The sequence below is a fragment of the Protopterus annectens genome, chromosome 2.part1 (genome assembly GCF_019279795.1).
Source record: "Protopterus annectens isolate FY-2018-M chromosome 2.part1, PAN1.0, whole genome shotgun sequence".
Lineage (NCBI taxonomy): Eukaryota > Metazoa > Chordata > Ceratodontiformes > Protopteridae > Protopterus > Protopterus annectens.
Window position 1 is genome coordinate 1,550,343,940 of NC_056729.1, and position 22,838 is coordinate 1,550,366,777.

Below are 22,838 nucleotides of genomic sequence, written 5' to 3' on the forward strand. Positions count from 1 at the left end.
ACAAACTGTGCCTTGCTGATGCAAAAATTATTACTGACAAAGTTTTTTTTTTTACCATTATAGCTCAGAGATAAACTTTTTAAAAGATTTCAGACTTGACCTCACTCCAACAAATGGGAGACCGATGCAGCCAACAAATGAGTAATGCAGATTCTCTCAAAGTATCACTCTACCTGCTCATATCAGCACAGTCTTCAGATGACCAAGCAGAGATGGTCCCTTTTCCACTGCCATAAAAATATCCAGTTCACTGATATTATGACTGACATAAAAGGGACCACCTGACCATTTTTCCCTTTTGGAGCTAGCAACAGTTCTAAGCCATTTATGAAGTATGAAATGTTTTAATGCACTCAACTTAAGCTCAATAGTACATGACATTAATTAGTCTCCACTTAACAGCTTTCCATTGTCTGGCAACTAACGCAGATGACTAAAGCTTTTAACAGTTAATTAGCTGCTTCCTGTGCCTGGGTACAGGGTTTGATTCCTTCAAGCACCACTTGCCTAGTCTATGACTTAGGACAAGACACTTATCCAGACAGTGTTCTCAGGTTACTCTTGAAAAGGAACAAGTGTGTGCAGTGGGCTTAGCTGGTCATCAAATAGGTAAAATGGTCAGATTCTCAGGGAAATGAGCTCAGAAACCAGAAAATATGACTGATGTGTGCAGAGCAAGTGAACTTTCTAGTAATTAGCTTAAAACCGTCACTGAAGAGCCACAAGTATATAAAACTAAATTAATACTGCATGTAACAACTACTGCACTCATCATTCACAGACCGTATTAATAAAAATCGTAATAACAACTTGCTGTCCTCAACTCTTTTTTTAGACCTCTCCAAGGCCTTTGATATGGTTAACCATAAACTCTTACTAAACATCATTAAATCTCTGGCATTAGACTCCCAGGCAATCCAGTGGTTTAATTCCTACTTAGAAAATAGACAGCAAGCAGTTCTTTGGGACAATCACATATCCTCTCAGCTTCCCATTAACATTGGAGTCCCACAAGGTTCCATTCTTGGACCACTCCTCTTCTCTATTTATATTAATGATCTAAATATGTCCCTTCCACAAACCACCTGCATTCAATATGCTGATGACTCAACACTGATATGTTCAGCACCATCCCCAGCTGAGCTTAAGACTAATACCCAAAAAGTATTTACAGCAGCTGAAAACTGGTTCTATCAATATTGTCTCCTACTTAACCCCCAAAAAACTAAATTATTACTATTCACACCTACACAGAAATCCTCTACTTTTGACTTCAATATAACATCTAACAATGGCACAATAATATCCCCTGACCCTACCACCAAACTTCTAGGTGTCACAATAGATCATAATCTTAACTTCGCTTCTCATATTGACTTAACCATCAAGTCAGTCAATAGAAAACTTGGATCTCTATACAGGCTTAAACCCTTCCTCACTGCTTCAGCTAGAACTACCATCGCACAAACGCACCTGCTCTCTACCCTTCTCTATGCCTCACCAAGTTTAACAAACTTATCTAAATCTAATATCAATAAACTAGCAACTTCATACAACAACATTGCCATATTTGCCACAGGAGCCCTTTTTTGTACCCACCATTGCATAAATCTTAAACAACTTGGTTGGCTGGAATTACAAAATCAGCTGTTGCTACAGCAACTTAGCATCACCCACAAAATCTTCTATCACCCCATGAGTACTACCATACTCTGTACTCTTATTAGCCCTTATAAAAACCTCTCTTCCTTGTGCTCAGCCACCAAGCTCCTAGCAGCCTCCCATAAATCCCGCAACAAAGCTGGGGACTGTTTGTTCTCCAACTCGATTGGTCCTATTTGGAACAAGCTTCCAAGTGAACTTATTGCACTTGCCTCCATACCCATTTTCAAGAAGCATCTAAAAACCTTCCTTAATTCCCAATGGCCCTGCCCTTGTACTAACCCTGACTGAAACTTTTATTGCCTCCTGTCTCACACCTGTTCTTTTGACTTTAACTCCTACTATTTCTGCTGTTCTACAGCAACCAAAAAATTAAATAAATAAATAATAATCAATGTTAGTCCCCCTTATGTAATTTACTTAACAAATTCTGTCTTGTGTATATCAATGTTACATATGTTTTCTCTCTCATTTTAACAATACCTTTGATTAGCAATTTTTCCACCTGATGTATTTTTGTTGGCTGTTCTACTAGCATTGTTTTTTTACTACTTTTTATTTTTACAATTTTTTACGATTCCGTTTGTGGAGTTTTTCTCCCTGGGCCTCTACTGAAAATGGACATGTATTCAGCTAGACTAGCCCGGTCAACAAATATAAAATAAAATAAAAATAAATAATAAAGAGCAGAGAAAAGCAGGTTCTAAAAGTACAGAAAAATGCTGTTAACCATATGGTTTCCAACCAAGTAACCTAGCCTAGTAACAAGCAAGCAGACAGAAACATCACCTAGTGAAAACATTGTAGCTCCAAGCATAAGTAACCATATTTCAAAACATTTAGTAGAGTATGTAGGCTTTTTAGTGGTTATACCTATCTTAGAAGCATATGTAAAAAGTGAATTGTAGTATCACAGCAAAATGCAATGCATTACAAGCAAATAAACAGAACAAAAATGAGATATTTACTGGCACTATAGAGGTACAAACAATAAAATACGAACATGCTTTAAACAATGTCTGGCAGTTAGTGTATAGGACTCAAGTACTGTCTTGTTAATGAGCTACTTCCTTTTCCCCAGGCTTCAGGGTTTGAATCTTTTCACTGTCATTTGTTTACTGTGTGATGATGAGCAAGTCATTTAACCACACGATGCTTAGGAATTTTGGCTAGGTTCCTAAATGGCCTTCTAATTTGCATAGCTAATAAATGCTATGAATCCACAGCTAGAAGCACTATAGTAATGATTATGTGAATTCAGAACAACATGCCAGTAACACCATATAAAATTGCAGGACAGAAAAGCTGATGATTGAAGGTATATTTCAGCATTTACATTTGATACAGGGGCTGACTGCAATATCCTGTCAGAATATGCAGTCAATGTACTGTATTTAACTGGCAAACTGTTCATGCTTACTTTTACCTTGTTTTGGAGTATAAATTAAAGCCCTTTGAATCAATTCTGGATAGACTGTTAGTACAAACAGTAAAAGGAATGTTATTTAAGTTGTGCAACTACAAGCTCAAATAAAGCAATGACATATTCTATTGCACAATGTTTGTAAAGAACTTGGTATCATTAAAATAATGCATGCTGTACAGTTGCAAAATTAATGGGAAAAAACTGCAGCAATAGTACAGTAACAGAAAAGAGCTGTACATCTGATGATATTCAAAATCTGGAGTGAAAAAATGCTCAAATTCAAGAAAAGTAGTCCCAGAGGCATCCACCATGAATGTTAGAGCAGTAAATCTATATTTGCAATGCAGAATAAGTCAATCGCTTTTTTGATGCCTGGAGGGAAGTTTTTACAAAAATGTATGTTATTAGAAAAAATACTAGTGTGTCAAGCAAATGTAATAAAAGCTTCCTGTGATTAGCTCTTCACTGAAGATACAGAGATGCACTTCACAATGCTGAATATGTGTTACAAAGTACTGAAGACATTTTGAAGAAATACTGAGATATTTGTTTAAAGACTTGAGTTGCCTACACATTGAGTATCATATTAAGATTTCTGTGAAGCTGTACTTGTAATTTAATCTCCAACAAGCATTTCTGATGCACTAAACACTAGAACTGAGCAGGAATACACCAACAAACCAGAAGGCCAACATCCGGAGCACCGACATTCCAACCCGAGGTAAGTAACTGCTTGGCTGTCCAGAAAAAAAACAAAACTAAGCCCACTCATGTGGGGTGCATCACCCCCCCCACACACACACACACACACACACACACACACACACACACACACACACACACACACAAACACCCCCAACTAAATATATCAACTCTGAGATCGCACTACCATGGGGCTAAGGGGCAAAGTTCAACAGGATGGCCAAGTGGTTACTTACCTCAGGTTGGAAGGTCGGTGTTCCGAATGTCGGTCTTTTGGTTTGTCGGTGTATTCATCTCGGTGAAGTGAATGTCAGCGATGTGGTTTTTTGGGTAAGTAAAGTAGACTCATACATATATATATATATATATATATATATATATATATATATATACAGAGAGAGAGAGAGAGAGACAGAGACAGAGAGAAAGACAACTACATATCGATAACTACATATATATATATATATATATATATATATATATATATATATATATATATGTGTGTGTGTGTGTGTCTGTGTGTGTGTGTGTGTGTGTCTGTGTGTGTGTGTGTGTGTGTGTGTGTGTGTGTGTGTGTATGTGTGTATTTCTATCTGTCTATATAGAGAGATAGATAGATAGTCAAAACATAAACAATTGGACTGACAGGGAACACTATCTACTTTGGACAACAGAAAATATAACTTTCAGTCATTGGCATAGTTACTGGTATCATTCTAAGGAGATCCAATATGTATCAGACATGGAGGAGATGACTGATAAACATGGCTTCTTTGCTAGGGATGATCTGCACCTCTCTCCGTGTGTCTTCTGTATGTTGGCCAGGACCTTTTCCTTCTCCTTTTTAGACAAGATCAGTCTCTTCAATTTGCCTACATAGCCAGTCACAATCAAAACTATATAAAGGGGCCACTGCTCATTCTAGAGGCATCTTTACATGCAGTCTTAACCCTTGAAAATATAGATATCTGTGTAGTTACCAAAACATGGTTTCAGAACGGAAATAGCACCACCACCCTGTAGGGTTTCAGTGCCTACCACTCTTTCAGACCCAATAAAGAAAATGATGGTGTCATAGGAGGAGTCATGTCTGTATTTATAAGACTCCATCTCACCTGCAGAGTCTGTTAACAGGACAAAAACCTTGAACTTCTCCATATCCTTTTCACAGGTAAAAGAACTCCATACCATATTATAATCAACTACTGCACCTGCTTCATGTCACCTGCAGCTCATGAGGCATTTTAAACAAACTGGCATACCTCCTATTAAATCTAACATTGTTCTCTTAGGATACTTCAAATATTCCTCCATTAACTGGGAAACCTACATCACCTCAAATAAATATACACAAAGATTTCTGGACTTCATTAATGATAGCTTCCCAGACCAACTGGTTTAAGTCCAAACTAGGGGGTTCAAAAATACTGGACCTGATTCTCACTGATATTGCTATTCTATGCTTAACAGGTACAGTTACTATGTCACTATCAAATCTGATCACTGTTAGGTACCACTCAAACAAAACTTTCTGTCTTTAGAAAAGAGAACTCTTAAGTAAACCTAATCCAACTAACTGAAGACCTAAGGAAATTTAAGCACCCTCCTCACCTTGATGACCCCACCTTGCACCCAACTAGATTTGCATATAATTTCTGTGCCTACCTCAAAGCATGCATTGAGGCATCTGTCCCCATAAGACATTAACTAAATGTCAAATCCAGGAATAAACTGCTATGGTAGAACACGACTGTAAACAAGGTATATAGTAGCAGGAAGAAACTCATAGGCCATAAAAGCAAATTTAACACTGCATCATCCTGACATGAGCTCAAAAAGATCAAAAAAAGAAATTAAAGTAAAGAAAAAATACAAAGTGAGAATTGCTGCCACTAATAAAGACAACTATAAAACCCTCAACTATGCCAGAAACCTTAGAAGTAATAGCTAGCAATGCTCAGAGATAATACTTAACAACAACACTTACTCTTCACCTCAGGGCCTAGCCAGAATTCTAGTGGACAAATTCAACTGTAACTTTACTCCACTATCTCTGTTATACTTCCTCAACTTATTAGCATACCCACACCACCCCTTTTGATTATCTCAGTACAGGTCCTGAATTGTCTCTCCAAGGCTAGATTGCCTACTTGTCAGTACCAGACACTGCCTTTTCACTAGATTTATGCCAGAAGAATGAACAACTGTACTGGTCATCCCACTCCGGGGGGGGGGGGGGGGTTGAAAACTGATCCAGGAAACTATTGACCTCACTGGCTTAGCAAGGAATGCATTGTTATGTAACTTATTAAGATGGACATAGGCAATCTACAAGCCCTGAAACAAAGCCATTTTAGGTGTGATAAAAGTAGTTTGTGACTGTTGAACATGGTAGGTTTCCTAGAATGTCATTGATACATTAGACTTGGGCTGTTCAGTCCACACTACCTATCTGGACATGGTCAAGACTGCTGATACCATCCCACAGTCTGGCATTATTAAAAATCAAACTAAATGCAAACCTCTGCTACCTATTAGACAGCAAACTGGCTAAAATACAGAACCAAATCTATTAGTGTGGGAGGCACATTCACCAAAAAGATTACTTACCAGCTGTATCCCACAGGAGTCAGTCCTAAGACCACATCTCTTTGGTATTTACGTCTCCAATATCAAGGTTGATGTCATGTGCTTGTAGCTAACCAGGTTAGTACATGATTGCAAACTTGGAGATGTCATTAACTTCCATCTGACTTCTGAATTTTCCAGGAGAACTAACATGCACCCATATGTGGTGCTTGGACCATGGCTTAAAACTAAATGCCAAGAAATGTAACACTGTGTCTTTTGGCAAATCTGGGTGCCCATGTACTTACAGCATAGGTGACATCCCATTGAAAGTAGACTCAGCCTTTAGGGACTGAGGAACTTTTGCTAACAGCAAACTATCCATTGATAGCTAAGTAGCTACTATTTTTAGGAAATCATTTTGTCTTGTCAGACTAATCACCAGAGGTATTTCAGCCAGATCTAAAGTAGTTATCATCCCTCTCTAACCCCCATCAGACCTACAATAGAGTGTAATGGGCTATTTAGTATATACCTTTCTAAGCCAGTAGCCAAGCTTGAAAGACAGCATCATTTTCTCACTAAGATAATCAAGGGTATGTTGTCCTTAATCTAGCCATGCCATTTTAAAGCACGCTCTCTCTCTTTTCTTTCACTTACAGACTCTTGAGAGCTGACCTCTGTCTAGCCTACAGAGCATGAATGACCACAAGGGCTTTTTTAAGCCTAGTCATCCATCCCTAATCTCTGACAAATTCTGGTACTCTTGATAAGAGAAAGCAGGGCTTGGGAGATGAAACATTTACAAGCAGGGATCTGGGAGATGAACTGTTTACAAGCTGCCTGTTTCTATTAGAGACCTAACTCCCAAACCAGGAATGTAATGAATCCCTCTTTTATTGAATAAACCTTTGGAAGTAAAAGAAAATAGCTCCCAGACTGACTTTACACATAACTTGGATGAATGGATGAGCAATTTTAAATGCACCCTGAGTCTGGCTCCTCAAGCCTTCACTGAAAGTGGTCAAAATAAGTATAAATTAGTCATGTTAATGGCCACCTATGATTTGTGCATCGTGGCTTGGCTACTAATGGTCTTGTGAATCAAGCACATATTGACCTATGACCCCATGAACTAGAAGTAGCAGCAATGTGCAATGCTATGTTTTTCTCTGTGCTTGATGATAACCATAAATTCTACCAAGTTAAGCTAGATGCGGTTAGCATTTAGAATGACATTATCTCAGAAGTGCTCCAAAAACTTTAATAAATATAGTTGGTGTGCTAGATGTATAGCTAATATCAATAACTACTTTTTACTCTAGGGTGCCCAAAAACAGAAACATGACGAGAGTCTAGTAAATTTGCTAGATAGACTAAAACAGAATGTCTTAAAATGAACAAAAGCAAATACCAGCATTGTAAACTTCACTCAAGAACATGATCCATATTATGCCAACAGAAGTGGTTAATCCTGATGCTTTTAAGTTGAAAAATAATTATAATATGCAAATGTCTCATGATAGTTCATTTATTGTGCATTTCCTAACATAGTATAATATCTCTCTCGTTATCCCTAACTGATCCCAAACTTAATAGGTGTAGCAGTACTACTCACAACATTAGCTACTGTAGCATGGTGCCTCTTGATTTTAGTCCACAGAGCAATAACACTCTTCAGTATACTTAAGCATTAAGTAATCACAGCACCAACATAAAAACTCTGTGATGTATTCCAAGTTGCTATTCTTCAGGTAGATATATACTAATTACGTTTTTACGCAGTCTTATTGCAAGAAAGTAGACCAAACAACATATTGGTCAAGAAACGTAACTGATTCTTAAACATGCTATGCTGAAGTCAAGAAGAATATGTTAATCATAGTTTTTGTTGTCAGAAATTCCATGAATGTATCTAAAGTAAATGAGTAATGGTAGAGAAAAGTCATACGTCACTTTAGAGTATATTTAAACTACCTTTCCAAAGTACTCTAAAACTCTAAACAATGTTACTATCAATCCAAAAGTGTGGCCTTTAAGTGAAATCTTGCTGCTCATTATCAGGTGGCCTAGTGGTGCAGTGGTTAATGTTGTCACCTCATGGCAAGAGGTTCTCTGGTTTGATTCTCAGGTGGGGTGTCTTCTCTGTGGAGTCTGCATGTCATTCATGTGGGTTTCATTTGGGTGCTCCAGTTTCCTCCCACATTCCAGAGACATGCATCTGAAGTGTTTCTCCCTGGGCCTCAGCTGTAAATGGGTTCTATCCCAGCTGAACCTTCCTGGTAAACAGTTATTAAATAAAATGAATCATCCAGTGTTTATCAAAAGAAGAATCAACTTGTTTGCGTCAGCTACCATGGTTTATTAAAAAACATGCATTAAATTTAGAGAAATCATGGAACTATGTGGGAAAGGAAGTTTCTCCTTATTTCCATGGTTGCCTAACCTCAGAGTTATATTTGGAGATACAGGAGGTGCAGGATGCCAAGCCATCCACATGGCCCAGCAAAAACATTGTTTTTTGTGCTTTTGTTGTAGTCATTTATATGTGTTGTTGACTTTACTTTTAATAGTTTAAATTCAAGGAATGTCAGTCCAGTAATTAACTATATATGACCTGTAAATTCAATGCAAATCTGGTAAGCTATTGGATATAGCTAATGTGTTGAATATGACTTATCTTCTGGAATCATAGAATCATGAAACATAGAAGGGAATATGGCCCAGTGACCATTTATGCCTTGCCAGTACTCCCAGTAGTACCCAGTAGACCTTACCTCATTTCTCAAGGACCAATAGGCCAGTCATACTGGGGTGACCCATTCTGAAGGAGGGATGGGCCTCCTTGAAATTGATGACATGTACAGATCTGCAATTGGGGGACTTCACACATATCTGCTGACCTCACAAGACCCAAACGTAGTGAACGTTTTGAAACATGAGGAGAATAAATCTAAGATGACTTCTCTACTTAGCCTAGCAGAAGCATATCGCCGTCAAGAAGGAATGGAAATCATACCAAAGTAGACAAAAATCTGCTGAATGTGCCAAAAAACAAAAGAAAAAATATAAGATGAAAGTCAAAGACCAGATGAAAAGGCAAGAAATGTGGAAAACATATAAATATATTTCCAAGTATAGAAAACCTCTGGAAGAACCTTGTGTGGACCAGGAATGAACACAGGAGTGGTTAAGGTGAGGGGAATTCAAACCAAGACATGAAAGGTTAATATTGGCAGCTCAAGATAGTGGTCTATGTGCACGCTGGTTTATAAATGTAGGTTTTGTAAAACCGAACTGGAAACAGTCGCACACCTCATTGCTGGTTGTGACATACTAATGGCAGAAGGAATGTATACTGAAAGGCGCAATAATGTGGAGAGACTGATGCACTAGTGATTGTGCAAACATTATGGTTTTGAAGTGGCTAAAAAGCACTGGAAACATGAGCCACAAAGCATCATAGAAAATGATGAAGTCTACATCACATGGGATCATGGGGTCATAGGATCATAGGAAGTTACCAGGCTAGTACCCTGAGGCCCTTATAAGCCTAGCCAAGAGTTTAGCCTATGCACAGGCAAATCAGCACCCGATTCCCTTGTCCAGCAGGGACACAGGTGGAATCCCCTTGATGTATTTTCTATTTTCCATCCAGTTATACTTTAAAAAGGGGTAAAGAGGTACTCTGCTTGACATGGAGTGGGAGTCTATTCCATAGATGGGGAGTCTCTGGGACACAAATCTGTCCTGCCAGCAAGTCTTATTGCTGTCACAGACCAGATTGAGGCCGTGTGTGCGGGTTACTCGAGTGGAGCTTAACTTGCAGATATGCAGCAGTCCCATCAAGGAGGGATCCAAGATCACCTTGTATGCCAGACAGAGGTCACCTCTGAGGAGTCTGTATAAAACAGAGTAGAGGGATAGGGCTTTTAGCCTATCTGTGTATGGTTCATAGGTTAGTACTAACCTATGAACCTATGAATCTATGTATGGTAGATTTTTGAGGCCCTGGATTCTCCTGGTGAGGAACCTTGGAGGTTTCTCCAGCTGTTGCATGTGCTTTGTGAGGTACATGCTGAATGGGGCATTGTACTCAATAATGGGCCTTATAAGGGAAAATACAGGGATGTTATGATCTCCTTGTCCCTGGATGAGATACCCTTACTTATGAGGTGGGCCATGTAGAAAGCTTTCTGTATAATGGACGCAACATGGTTGTCAAAAGTCAGGCTGCTATCAATCTGGGTGCCCAAATCTCTCACAACTGACTGCGTGCTCAGCAAGTTGTTATTAATGTGATAATTTGTGGGGACATCTCTCTCCCCAAAGGGAATTATGATGCATTTTTTTGTATTCAACTTGAGGCCATGTTTCTGGCACCAGTCATTTGTTTGGGTGAGACCCTCTTGGACGATATCCATGTCACTAGGGGAAATGATGACAGCTCCCAACTTGCAGTTATCTCCAAACTTGGTTAGCCATAGCCCACTGGTTTTGGCCTGTACCTCAGAAAAGTATATCCCAAATAACAGAGGACCCAAAACCAAACTCTGGGGTATGCCACTCGATATGGATCTACTGCTTGAGGTGGCTTCCCCTATTTTGACTAGGGGGGTTCTATCAGTGAGTCAGTTGGCTACCCATCTTGTAGCTTATGGATTGATGCCTAGTTGAGAGAGTTTATCTATTGTGCCCGAGTGAGGGGATCATCTATTACCAACCATTCAAAAGATAGATGCTAGAAAACTGAATATAGTAGTCCGAGAAAAGAAGACAAAAGCAGCATTGATCATTGAAATCACCACACCCAGTGACTACAGTGTCCTGTGTACAGAGAGACACAAGGTTATAAAATATCAGGATCTGCAAGCAGAAATGAGAGCAATGTGGAAGAAGGATACCTAGATAGTTCCAATAGTTGTAGGAGCAATGGGTCCTATAAAAAAGAGTCTACCATCATATTTAGATATGCTACCAATACATGTAACTCCATATGATCTAAAGAAGGAGTCATTGCTGGGCACATTGCAGGTGCTGCGAAGAGCACCTTTGGCTGACATCAAAGAGACAAACAATACTAATTTCATGAACTTTAATCGTACTTTGACTTAGGAATGGGGTCCATTCCCATCATGGTATTAGAAACCCAAAAGATTTGGAGAAATTAAAAAGGGGCTGGATTTGTGGATACCCATTATGTAAAATAATATAGTGTAAGAAAGATTTGTGTGTTTGAGAACTGTGGATTGCTTGTCAGCTGCCAGTCTCTTCCGGGAAACTACAAGAATGCAAGACAACATACTCTGAAAGACTTAACATTGCAGTTGATAAGCTGTTACTCGATATAATTATGTTAAGAGTGGCTGGATAATGCTTTATTTATTTATTTATTGATTGATTGATTGATTGATTGATTGATTGATTGATTGATTGACATTTGATTACAGGAAAAGTCTGACTGAGTAGGTACCCTTTTTAAGCAATGGCCCAAGGAAAATCTCCAAGTATTACAAAAATATTTTAAGGACAATAATGTTATATGTTATAAAAATAATACATCTACAGTTCAAATAATTATACCAAATCAGCCATAATGTGAAAACATTGTTTAAGAATAGATACAACTTATATGATAATAATGTATTCTTTAGAGTTATTAGCCAGTTTATAAAGAAATTAAAAATAAGTTAATATAATACAAATATGAATTGCAATAGGAAGAGAAAGAAGAAACAGGGTTATGGCATATTTAGAAAGAGTATAGAAAAACTGAAGTTAAGTTAATATACTACAAACATGAATTGCAATATGAAGTGAGTGAAAAAACAGGGTTGTGTTATATTTAGAAAGGGAGTCAGGGGACAAAAGGGTTTATTGAAGTTAGGAAGTGAGTGAATTATGGAGAGTAAGGAAGTGTAAATATATGAATAGATACTTGTACATATTTAGGGGTATAGTTTATCCTGGGGCTGAGCAAGAGCAGAGACAGATTTTGGCTAGGGAGTCTTTCAGAATAATTTTAAAGGACTGGAGGGAGAATATTTATCTGATGGATATCGGCAAGATGTTCCACACCTTAGCAACACTGTAAAAGTATAGACCATGCCCAGCAGATTTAATAGTTTTGTGGACAGAAAGGAAGTTTTGGTCATTGGATTGTAATGGTTGATTGGGAAGATAGTTGTGTAGAATGGTATTTAGTGCCAGACAAGCAGATAAATGCCAAATAGTTTTATAGGTGGAAAGAAGCTGTGTATATATTAATTGATGGGGTAATTCTAACCAATATAGACTTTCAGTCCTACTACACATTGCTGGGTTATGTATTTATTTTATTTATTTATTTTACATTTGTTGACTTGGCTAGTCCAACTGGATATATATCCATTTTCAGTGGAGGCCCGGGGAGAAAAGCTCCAACATAGATGAAAAATGTAGCCAATTTATTATAGCACTACACATGTTTTGGTTTTTGTGATGTCTGAAGTTCTTATAAATTCTTATGAATAGAGCCTACTTTCCACATGCATATACTTTTTTGTGCATTCAAGGTTTATTATTTAAAGGAGACATAGTTATTATTCTTACACTTGCAAGAACGCATGCATAACAGAATGTATAAATCATAGCAAGGCATGAACAGAAAAGACACTGTGAACTATTTTAATCTGTCTCGTAATGAACTACTACCATGTTTTATGATCTCCTTTCTGGTTCAAGGTTTCCTTTAGGCAAGTATGTTATTGTCACTTATCTTAGTATTGTATAATCCATTATATAAATCATTGTTAAATTATCTGTTTATATTGTACTTTATAAATTCTCTTGCTTTTTATGTGGAGCTTTTATCCCTGTGCCTACGCTAAAAATGTTTACCTGCCCAGTTGGACCATCCCGGTAAACAAATGTAAAATAAATAAAATTAATAAAATAATCAACAAGTATAAGTAAAGGACTTGTGATATTTTTATGCATACAGAATAGATGGTTCAAAGTTACTTGGCATGTTCAGAAGTGGAAGCAGAAAAAGGGATAATTCTTCATAATATTCCACGGCTACCTTGGATGAAAGAAAGAGGTGGCTTATTTCAGCACAAATATATACATTTTCTTCTATGTTTAGTTTTCTACTCAAAATGTCCATATGCTATGCAACTACATGACATGACCAGTTCATAGGTTCGTAGGTGTGTACTAGGCTAATGGCCCTGGAGCCTTTACAAGCCTAGCCCATAGGATTACCCTGGCATCGTGCCTCCCGACCTTAGTTCCCAGTGCCTCTGTCGAGTAAAGCCACTGGAGTGATCCCCGGGGTGAATTTTCTATTTCCCATCCACTCATCAAGATTTCTCTTGAAGAGGGCCAGTGAGATGCTCTGTTTGACATGTATGGGAAGTCTATTCCATAGCATGGGCAGTCTCTGAGTTATGAACGTGTCCCTCCAGCATGTTCTGTTGATTATGGTAATGAGATAGAGGTCTCTAGAGTGTATGGTGCGGGGGGACTGGGATTTCTTTAGATGTAGCATTTCTAACAGAGCTGGGTCAGACATGGCTTTGTAAGTCAAGCAGAGCTAGGTGATATGAGACAGTCAATAGTTGGAGTTTTTTAGTCTGTCCATATAGGACAAGTGTTTAAGGCATAGGATCCTCTTTGTGAGGTACCTTTGTGGCCTCTCTAGTTGTTGCAGGTGTCTAGTGAGGTACATGCCAAATGGGGCATTGTACTCGATGACTGGCCTAATGAGGGAAGAGTAGTGGGAGACAATGATGTCTTTCTTCCTGGATGCAAAACCCTTAGTAATGAGATGTGCCACATAGAAAGACTTTCTGACCACACTGGCAATGTGGTGGTCAAAAGAGAGGTTGCTGTCAACCTGTTTTCCCAGATCTCTTATAACGCCTTCTCTGTTCAGTAGACTACCATCGATGTGGTAATTCATGGGAACCAGGTTTTTCCCAAAGGGGATGACGACACATTTTTTTGGCATTGAGCTTAAGGCCATGGTTCTGACACCAGTCGTTGGTCTCAGTGAGGCCTTTCTGTAGGATGTGATCATCACTTGGGGAGTTAATAATAGCTCCCAACTTGCAATCGTCTGTGAACTTCATCAGCCAGAGTCCCTTCGTGTTGGTCTGGATGTCAGAGAAGTAGATACTAAACAGGAGCAGACCCAGGATTGAACCCTGTGGGAGTCCACTCGTGACTGGTCAGCAGTGACTTGGAGTCAGCTACTTTCACACTATGGGTTCTATCTGTGAGCCAGTTTGCAACCCACCTAGTGATATACGGGTTGATTCCTAGCTTAGTGAGTTTTTCTATGATTCCTGACTGGGAATAGTGTCAAAGGTCTTGGTCAGATCAAGGTTGGCTGTATGAACCACCTTGCCTTCATCCACAGCTCTGGTGACTGACTCAAAGTAGTCAACCAGGTTGAGCAGGCATGATCTACCCTCCACAAAACCAAACTGTGTGGGATCCAGAGTTTGGAGATTCCCTATATCTTTGTTTATTAGGTCCATGATGATGCGTTCCATAGCTTTGTATATCAGATTCATCAGGCTAATGGGGCAACAGTTCCCAGGGTCTATAATTGCTCCTCCTTTGTGGAGAGGGATGACTGTAGCAGTGCGCCATTCAGTAGGGACAAAGCCTGAGGTGAGGCTGTGATTGAACAGAGCACATAAGTGAGGTGCCAGTTCACTCTGTAGTTCACGTAGGACACAGCCAGGGATATTGTCAGGTCCCATAGAAGCTGTATTCTTGGCCTTGGACAGTGCTGTTTTAATTTATGCAGCAGTAATACTGGGTGCTTGGCAATCTACTGGTATTGTGATTGGTCCTTTCATGGGGGAGAGTGGGGTAAAGTTGGCACTGAATCTGTCAGCCAATATATTGGCAATACCTGTTGAGCAGTATAGGAGGTACCATTGTGCAGTAGCTCAGACCAAATCTGGGTATTGCTGTGGAGATTCTTTATATAACTATAAAAGGCCTTGTGGTTTTCTTTACTATCTGCTGCAATCCTATTTCCATAGCTAGCTTTACAGGATTTGATGAGGGATCTCAACTTTTTGTTGAGGCTGATAAGGGAGTTTTTCCAGTCTTGGGACTTCACCTTATTCTGCATCAGTTTCCTGCTTCTGTTATAGAGTTTGTTTATGCCAGGGGACCACCAGATTGGCTTCCTGTTTTTGGAGGAGAGTGTCTTGGTTCTATTGGGTATGGTGAGAATGAATTTGTGTATGTGTTCATACAGTGCATTGGTGTATGATTCGGAGGTCATACAACTATTCTCCATTTGCATGGGTGCTGTAAAGTTAGCCATCTCTGTATCTAGGAGCCCAAAGTTAGCTTTGGAGAAGTTTTTCATGGCGGTTACCTTTGCAGGGGGGGGGGTGTATTTCCAAGGTGATATGTTTGTGGCCAGATCTAACCAGGGAGGAGTTGACTATTGATGTAGAGTAACAGTTGCCCATGTTAGTAATGACCAGGTCAAGGATGTTGCTACCTCTAGTGAGGGTAAGAATGAGCTGGTCAAGGGCATTAAAATGAATGAATTCCAGGAAACATTGGGCAAGTGTATTGGTGCACAAGTAGTTTTCCCAGGTAATGGAGAGGTAGTTGAAGTTGTCCAGTATGAGAATGTTAGGTTGGACCCTAATATTCTCCAGGGTGCTTAGGAATGTGGAGTGTGAGTCTTGGGACATGGTTGGGGACCTATAGCAGGCTACAACCTGAATCGCTCTTACCAATGATAGCTGCACCTGAAGTATCTCTGATGGGTTATGTTGGGCTATCAGTCTGGAGGTGTGTGCATCCTTTATGACTATGGAAACACCAAGGCCTTTGGAGTTCTGGGGCCAAAAGGTGTGGAATGAGTTATAGCCTGGTAGTGCAGGGGTGCTTTCTGCTGCTTTAAACCAGGGCTCTGTTACAGCACAAATATTGATGTTCTCCATTTTAAGGACTGCTTCAAGAGAGTGCATTTTGAGATTTAGACTTCTAGTGTTGAGCAGCATGACCCTAAGATTGCATTTGTTTGTAGCTGTTACAGTGGTAATTTGGTCTTTGGAATGTCACCTAAAAAAGGCACTATAGGGGCGGCAAGAGCATTTGCCAGTATCCAGAAGTCAAGGGGTGACAGATGCAGGCCATCTCTGGCAAAGCATCGAGGTCTGTCAATCATGTCATCCCAGGCAGACAGATACTGGATCCCCTTAGAATGACACCAGAAACTTAGTCAATTGTAAAGATCAATCATTTTCTGCTTGTATTGTGATATCATTCTGGGTGATGGTAGGATGCTGCTCAGGGCTATGGTCATACCCGCCTGGGCTACATAATCCGAGAGTTCCTCCATGTCGCTTTTCATGTAGTCCAGGGAGGTATGTCTCAGGTCATTCACACTCACATGTACAATGATAGAGTCATATTTGTACCAGTTGTTGGGGGATTTGACTGCATGCGTTATGTGGTGGATCCTGGCATGTGAGAGGCAGCTGACTGTTACTTTCTCCTTATTCAACCTAGTGAGTGGGACATTAGTGTGCCTCAATATCGAGTCATCTATGACTAGTGTGTTGGGCATGCTGTTTTGTCTTAGAGGCTTTGTTTGAGTGGCACACTGTTTAGTAGAGTTATGTGTCTCGTGATTAATGTTGTGTTGTGGTGGTCGAGTGAATTTCTGCCTTGGATATCTCTGCTGTTTGGGTAGATTTTTATTGACAGCCTCCATGAAGGTAGGTGCGCGGATTGTATTTTTATGTGAAGGCAGTGCTGGTGTGTGTTCTGGAGGGCTATGTGTTCCATGTGGTGTGGTACAAGTGCTGACCTTCTCCTCTTGATCAGCTATTCCAGTCTTGGCTGGAGAGTGCGTGGCTTCCAATTTGGATATATAAGTGCATCTCTCGCAAGTCTGAGTGTTGGGATGTAAGAGGAGAGGGTTGTCAGTGTGCATGAGGCAGTTGCTACATTGCCTCAGGATGCCCACGTTCACCAGGTTAATAGGAGAAAGCACAGGGAACTAACCTTTAGACATGCCTGGAGGGCTGGGCATTAATAATAAATACTGGAGCTGTTTCTTTGTAGAACGTTTAGTGCTGATAGCAATGTGTGTGCTACAATAATTTATACAAGAAGTCTGGTAAAGTGCTAGACTAATAAGTTAGTAAAAGTGCAGGAGAGGAGAAAACTAGCAGATATAAGGGAAAAAATTGAAGAGCAGACTTTGGCACTGCTCAGAAGCTTACAAACAGTCCTGAATACAGCAAATCTGTATCCGGACTAGACTAGTTAGAGAAAGCTGGGAAACAAGTGTAAATGCAGGCTTTTAATCCAGAAAGTTGAAAGATGGAAAAACTGCCCAGACAGCCAATAAACTTTAATTTCCTGTCCAGAAACCATTCCTCTTGTGGTAGATATGCCACCTAGTGCTTACCACTACCACTGATAAGCTAGAAGGCTTCCCTCCAACACAGAAAGGCTTGGGATGGGTCAGAAGCTTACAAACAGTCCTGGATACAGCAAATCTCTATCTGGGCTGGACTAGTTACAGGAAAGGCATGAAATAAGTGCAAATGTGGGCTTTTAATCCAAAAAGTTGAAAGAGGTGGAAAAATCACTGCCCAAACGGCCAATAAACTACAATTTCTGGGCCAGAAACCACTCCTCTTGTGGTAGATAAGCTACCTAGTGCTTACCACTCCCACTAATAAGCTAGAAGGCATCCCTCCAACACACAAAGGGTTGGGGGGCTCAGAAGCTTACAAACAGTCCTGGATACAGCAAATCTGTATCTGGACTAGAGTAGTTACAGGAAAGGCAGGAAACAAGCGCAAGCACGGGCTTTTAAACCAGAAAGTTGAAAGAGATAGAAAAATTGCCCAAATGGCCAATAAACAACAATTTCTGGGCCAAAAACCACTCTTCTTGTGGTAGATAGGCTACTTAGTGCTTACCACTCCCACTGATAAGCTAGAATGCTTCCCTCCAACACAGAAAGGCTTGGGAGGCTCAGAAGCTTACAAACAGTCCTGGATACAGCAAATCTTTATCTAGACTAGACTAGTTACAGGAAAGGCAGAAAACAAGCTTAGAATTTTTTTACACCTCCTGCTAACTCTGTTTAGTTTGGGTAACACCTCCTGCTAACTCAAAGACTGAAAAAACTATATTGAAAGAGATTGTTCCTCTACCTAGGGATTCTCAGTCTCGCACACCTGTTGACTATCTGTATAGTTGACCAAATGCAGTCAATTAAACAGATGAAGACCAAACTCCCTTCTGACCAATCCAAGGTAACTTGCACTACACATTAAACTACAGCTATTGCATACTTTAACATGCATTTCCTGACATGCAGAATGTTGCAGTCGTAGACCAAAGGTGATTGGACAGTCAGATATGGATGTTAGTCAGTCCTCCTCTTTAAGTGCAGTGGACTATATTTATTCTTTGCTGTAGTGAGCATTACTAACCTAGTGTGTCCCCAACTGACACATCGGTGGTTGACGCTAGCCTAGTTCCCACATCTAAGTCCTGCTATTATTTTCAGGCAGGATTTACCCCTGCACAGGATGTCCTTATATTTGAAGATATGTTCCTATGTTTAGGCTTGATTTATCCTTTCACTAAACCTTACCACACATGATTTTTGAAGCTGTCTAGTAAATATAAAACCACACAACATGATCAACATACTACTGGCAACAGTAATTTAAAGAAATAAGACTAACTCACATCTTATGTCTCCCTTTTTCTGAAGGAAAAAAATAAATGAGCTTGTGGGTAAGACTATTGCAATATGGTTAAAGTCTACAGATTTCCATCATTTTCTCACTCTTTGTTTGTTAGACATGTTTCTGCATAGTTTCCCACATTCCTACTGAGAATGGGAAGAGCTACGTGCTGTTTGTTATTCAAATGTTATGCTAATTAGAGGCCCATATTTGTGGGTGGATATTCCTACTTTTTAAGGCCTTTGTTCCTGTTTTCAGCTATGTAGGTTGAGAGCTATAGTGTTGTGCCGAGCCTGTTGTCAAAAAGTATTGTGGCTATCAATTACGGTCACATTCTGCATCACTTCCTAGCTGATCTGATTCTGATACTGCTTGACCCTAGCAGCTTTGACCAAGAAGCACATTATGTGTGTGTAAGGCCTGCATTAGCACTTTATTCTCTTGGGCTGTGAAACTTTCTAGCCATTGTTACCTTCAGGTGGTCCTACTAGTACATGTATACCAGTGAGCAAAATATTTCAGTCAAACTGTGGGTGCATGTGTGTGCATGTGTGTGCGTGTGTGTGCGCGTGGGTGTGTGTGTGTGTGTGTGTGTGTGTGTGTGTGTGTGTGTGTGTGTGTGTGTGTGTGTGTGTGTGTGTGTGTGTGTGTGTGTATGTCACATACCTCTCAACCTCTTAGTGCAAGAAATCTGGACAAAGCCTAAAATAACTGGGGACAAAGGCCCAAAAATATGAGCATTTTTAATATTGCTCTTATAGTTTCATAGGTATGTACTAGTCTAACAACCACAAGGGCCTTTATAAGCCTAGCTGTGCAACCCAACTCACTCATGTCTCCTTGTAAAATGTGCGCATTAATTGGGGGATATATTGTTAAGAGGAGTATGTTTGTCATGAGGTTGTGAAAAAGTTATGTGGGGTAGTATGTTAATTATGGAATGTTTACTGTCAGCCTATGTCTGAAACAGACATGGGGGCCAACCCGGTAGTGAATTTAGGATTACCTGTAAAAAATTTCTCCAAAGCCAACTTCACGCTTCTTAAGACAGAAGTGGCAAACTTCACGACACCCATGCAGATGGACAATAAAGGTACGACTGCTGAATCCTACACAAATGCACTTTATAAGCACTTACACGAGTGCATGGATCATGCTATCCCTAACAGAACCAAGATGCTATCCTCCAAAAAAAAGAAAGCCAATCTGGTGGTCTTCTGCCATAAACAAACTCTATAACAGAAGAAAGAAAAGAAACTGTTGCAAAAAATAGTAAAATCCCACGATTGGAGGAACTCCCTGGTCAGCCTAAATAAGAAGCTGAGATCCATCACAAAATCCTCCAAAGCTAATTATGAAAACAAAATTGCCACCGATTCTAAAGACAACCACAAAGCATTCTATAGCTATGTCAAGAATCTCAATGGCAGCACTCAGATCTGCTCTGAGTTACAGCACAATGACTCTAAATATACAGAACCAACTGATATTGCCAACATCCTGGCAATAGGTTCAGTGCTAACGTTACCCCCCTCTCACCCCCTAAAGGGCCCATCTTTATACCGGAAGAATGCAAAGTTCCTGTAATCACGGCTGCACAGGTAAAAACCTCACTCTCCAAAACCAAAAACACAGCATCCATGGGACCTGACAACATCCCAGGCTGCCTTCTACACGAACTACAGAATGAACTGGCACCCCACCTAAGTACCATGTTCAATCATAGCCTCACCTCAGGCTTTGTGTCCATTGAATGGCACACTGCAATGGTTATCCCACTCCACAAAGGGGGAGCCAGAACAGACCCCGGGAACTACCACCCCATTAGCTAGACAAACCTGGTCTGCAAGGCCATGGAACATATCATCATGGAACTCATAAACAAAGACATTGGAGATCTCCAAATTCTGAACCCCACACAGTTTGGGTTTGTAAAAGGAAGATCATGTCTCCTAAACCTGATAGACTTCTTTGAAGTAGTCACCAAAGCCATAGATGAGGGTAAGGTGGTTCACACAGCCTATCTAGATCTTGCCAAGGCATTTAACACCATCCCCCACTCTGGAATTATAAATAAACTAAACTTCACTAAACTAGGTATAAATCCCTATGTCACAAGATGGGTTGCCATCTGGCTTATTGACAGAACCCACACTGAGAAAGTAGCAGACTCCAAATCAGACTTCAGACCTGTGACAAGTGGAGTACCACAGGGTTCAGTCCTGGGTCCTCTCCTGTTTGGTATCTACTTCTCTGAAGTACAGGCTAACACATAAGGTCTTTGACTAACTATATTCACAGATGACTGCAAACTAGGAGCCATAATTCAAACTCCTAATGATGTGGACATACTACAAAAGGGCCTCACTGAGACAGATGCCTGGTGTCAAAGCCATGGTCTCAAGCTCAGTGCCAAAAAGTGCATTGTCATCCCCTTTGGTAAAAACTCTGTACCCATGAACTACCACATAGGTGGTAATCTACTTAGCACCAAAAGTGTGATAAGAGACCTTGGGACACAGGTGGACAGTAGTCTCTCCTTTGATAATCACATCGCCACAGTGGTCAGGAAATCCTTCTATGTGGCACACCTCATCACAAAAGGTTTCTCATCCAGAAAAAAAGAGTTCATTGTTTCCCTTTACTCATCACTCATTAGACCCATTATACAGTGCAATGCCACTTTTGGTATGTACCTTACAAGACATCTACAACAACCGGAAAGGCTGCAAAAATACCTCACAAAGAGGATTACTTTCCTCAAACAGAAGCCTTACTCAGACAGTCTCAAAAAAACTCCAGCTTTACTCCATCGCATATTGCCTACTCAGAGGCTATCTCTGCCTAACATACAAAGCTATGTCAAACCCAGAGCTGTTGGACATGTTCCACTTAAAAAAATCCCAATCCCTCTGAGCTACATGCTCTAGGGACATAAACCTTGTCACCACAATAAACAGATCATGCTGGAGGGATAGATTCCTGTCCCAGAGACTTCCCATACTCTGGAACAGACTATCTATCTATGTCAAACAGAGCTCCTCATTAGCACTCTTCAAGAAAAATCTTGATGATTGGATGGGTAATGGGAAATTCACCCTGGGGATCACTTCTGTGGTTCTGCTTGACAGGGGCACAGGAAAATAATTTTCTTGGGTGGCGAAAGCTTGTATAGGCCCTAGGGCCAATAGCCTAGTACTTACCTATGAATCTATGAACCATCCAGTGTTAGTTAGAGAATGTTTTACTGTTGGCCACTGTTTATAAGAGACATGGGGGCCAGCTCCAGGATGAATTTGCGATTTCCCATCCAGTGGTCAAGATTATGTTTGAATACGGTTAGGGATAGACTCTGCTTTATATAGATGGGGAACCTATTCCAGAGCATGAGGATCCTTTGAGTCACCTATATGTCTTACAAGCATGTCCTATTTATGTTTCAAGCAAAGTTAAAATCCCTGGATCTTGTGTCTCTGATGCTACTTGCTGATGTGCAAAAGTTCCATCAGAGCTGGATCTAGGGATGCTTTTTATGCTAAACACAGATTGCCTCTACAACCTGTAAGAGACTGAGTATAGAAACAGGGTGAACTGTATAGTACATTGTGTTAATACTCTGGGTTTTCTTGGTGAGGAACCTCTGTCAGCATTTCAGCTGTTGCATATACCTAGTCAGGTATGCTCAAAGAGGCATTATATTTAATATAGGGTCTGATATGGGATGAGTACAGTGGTGC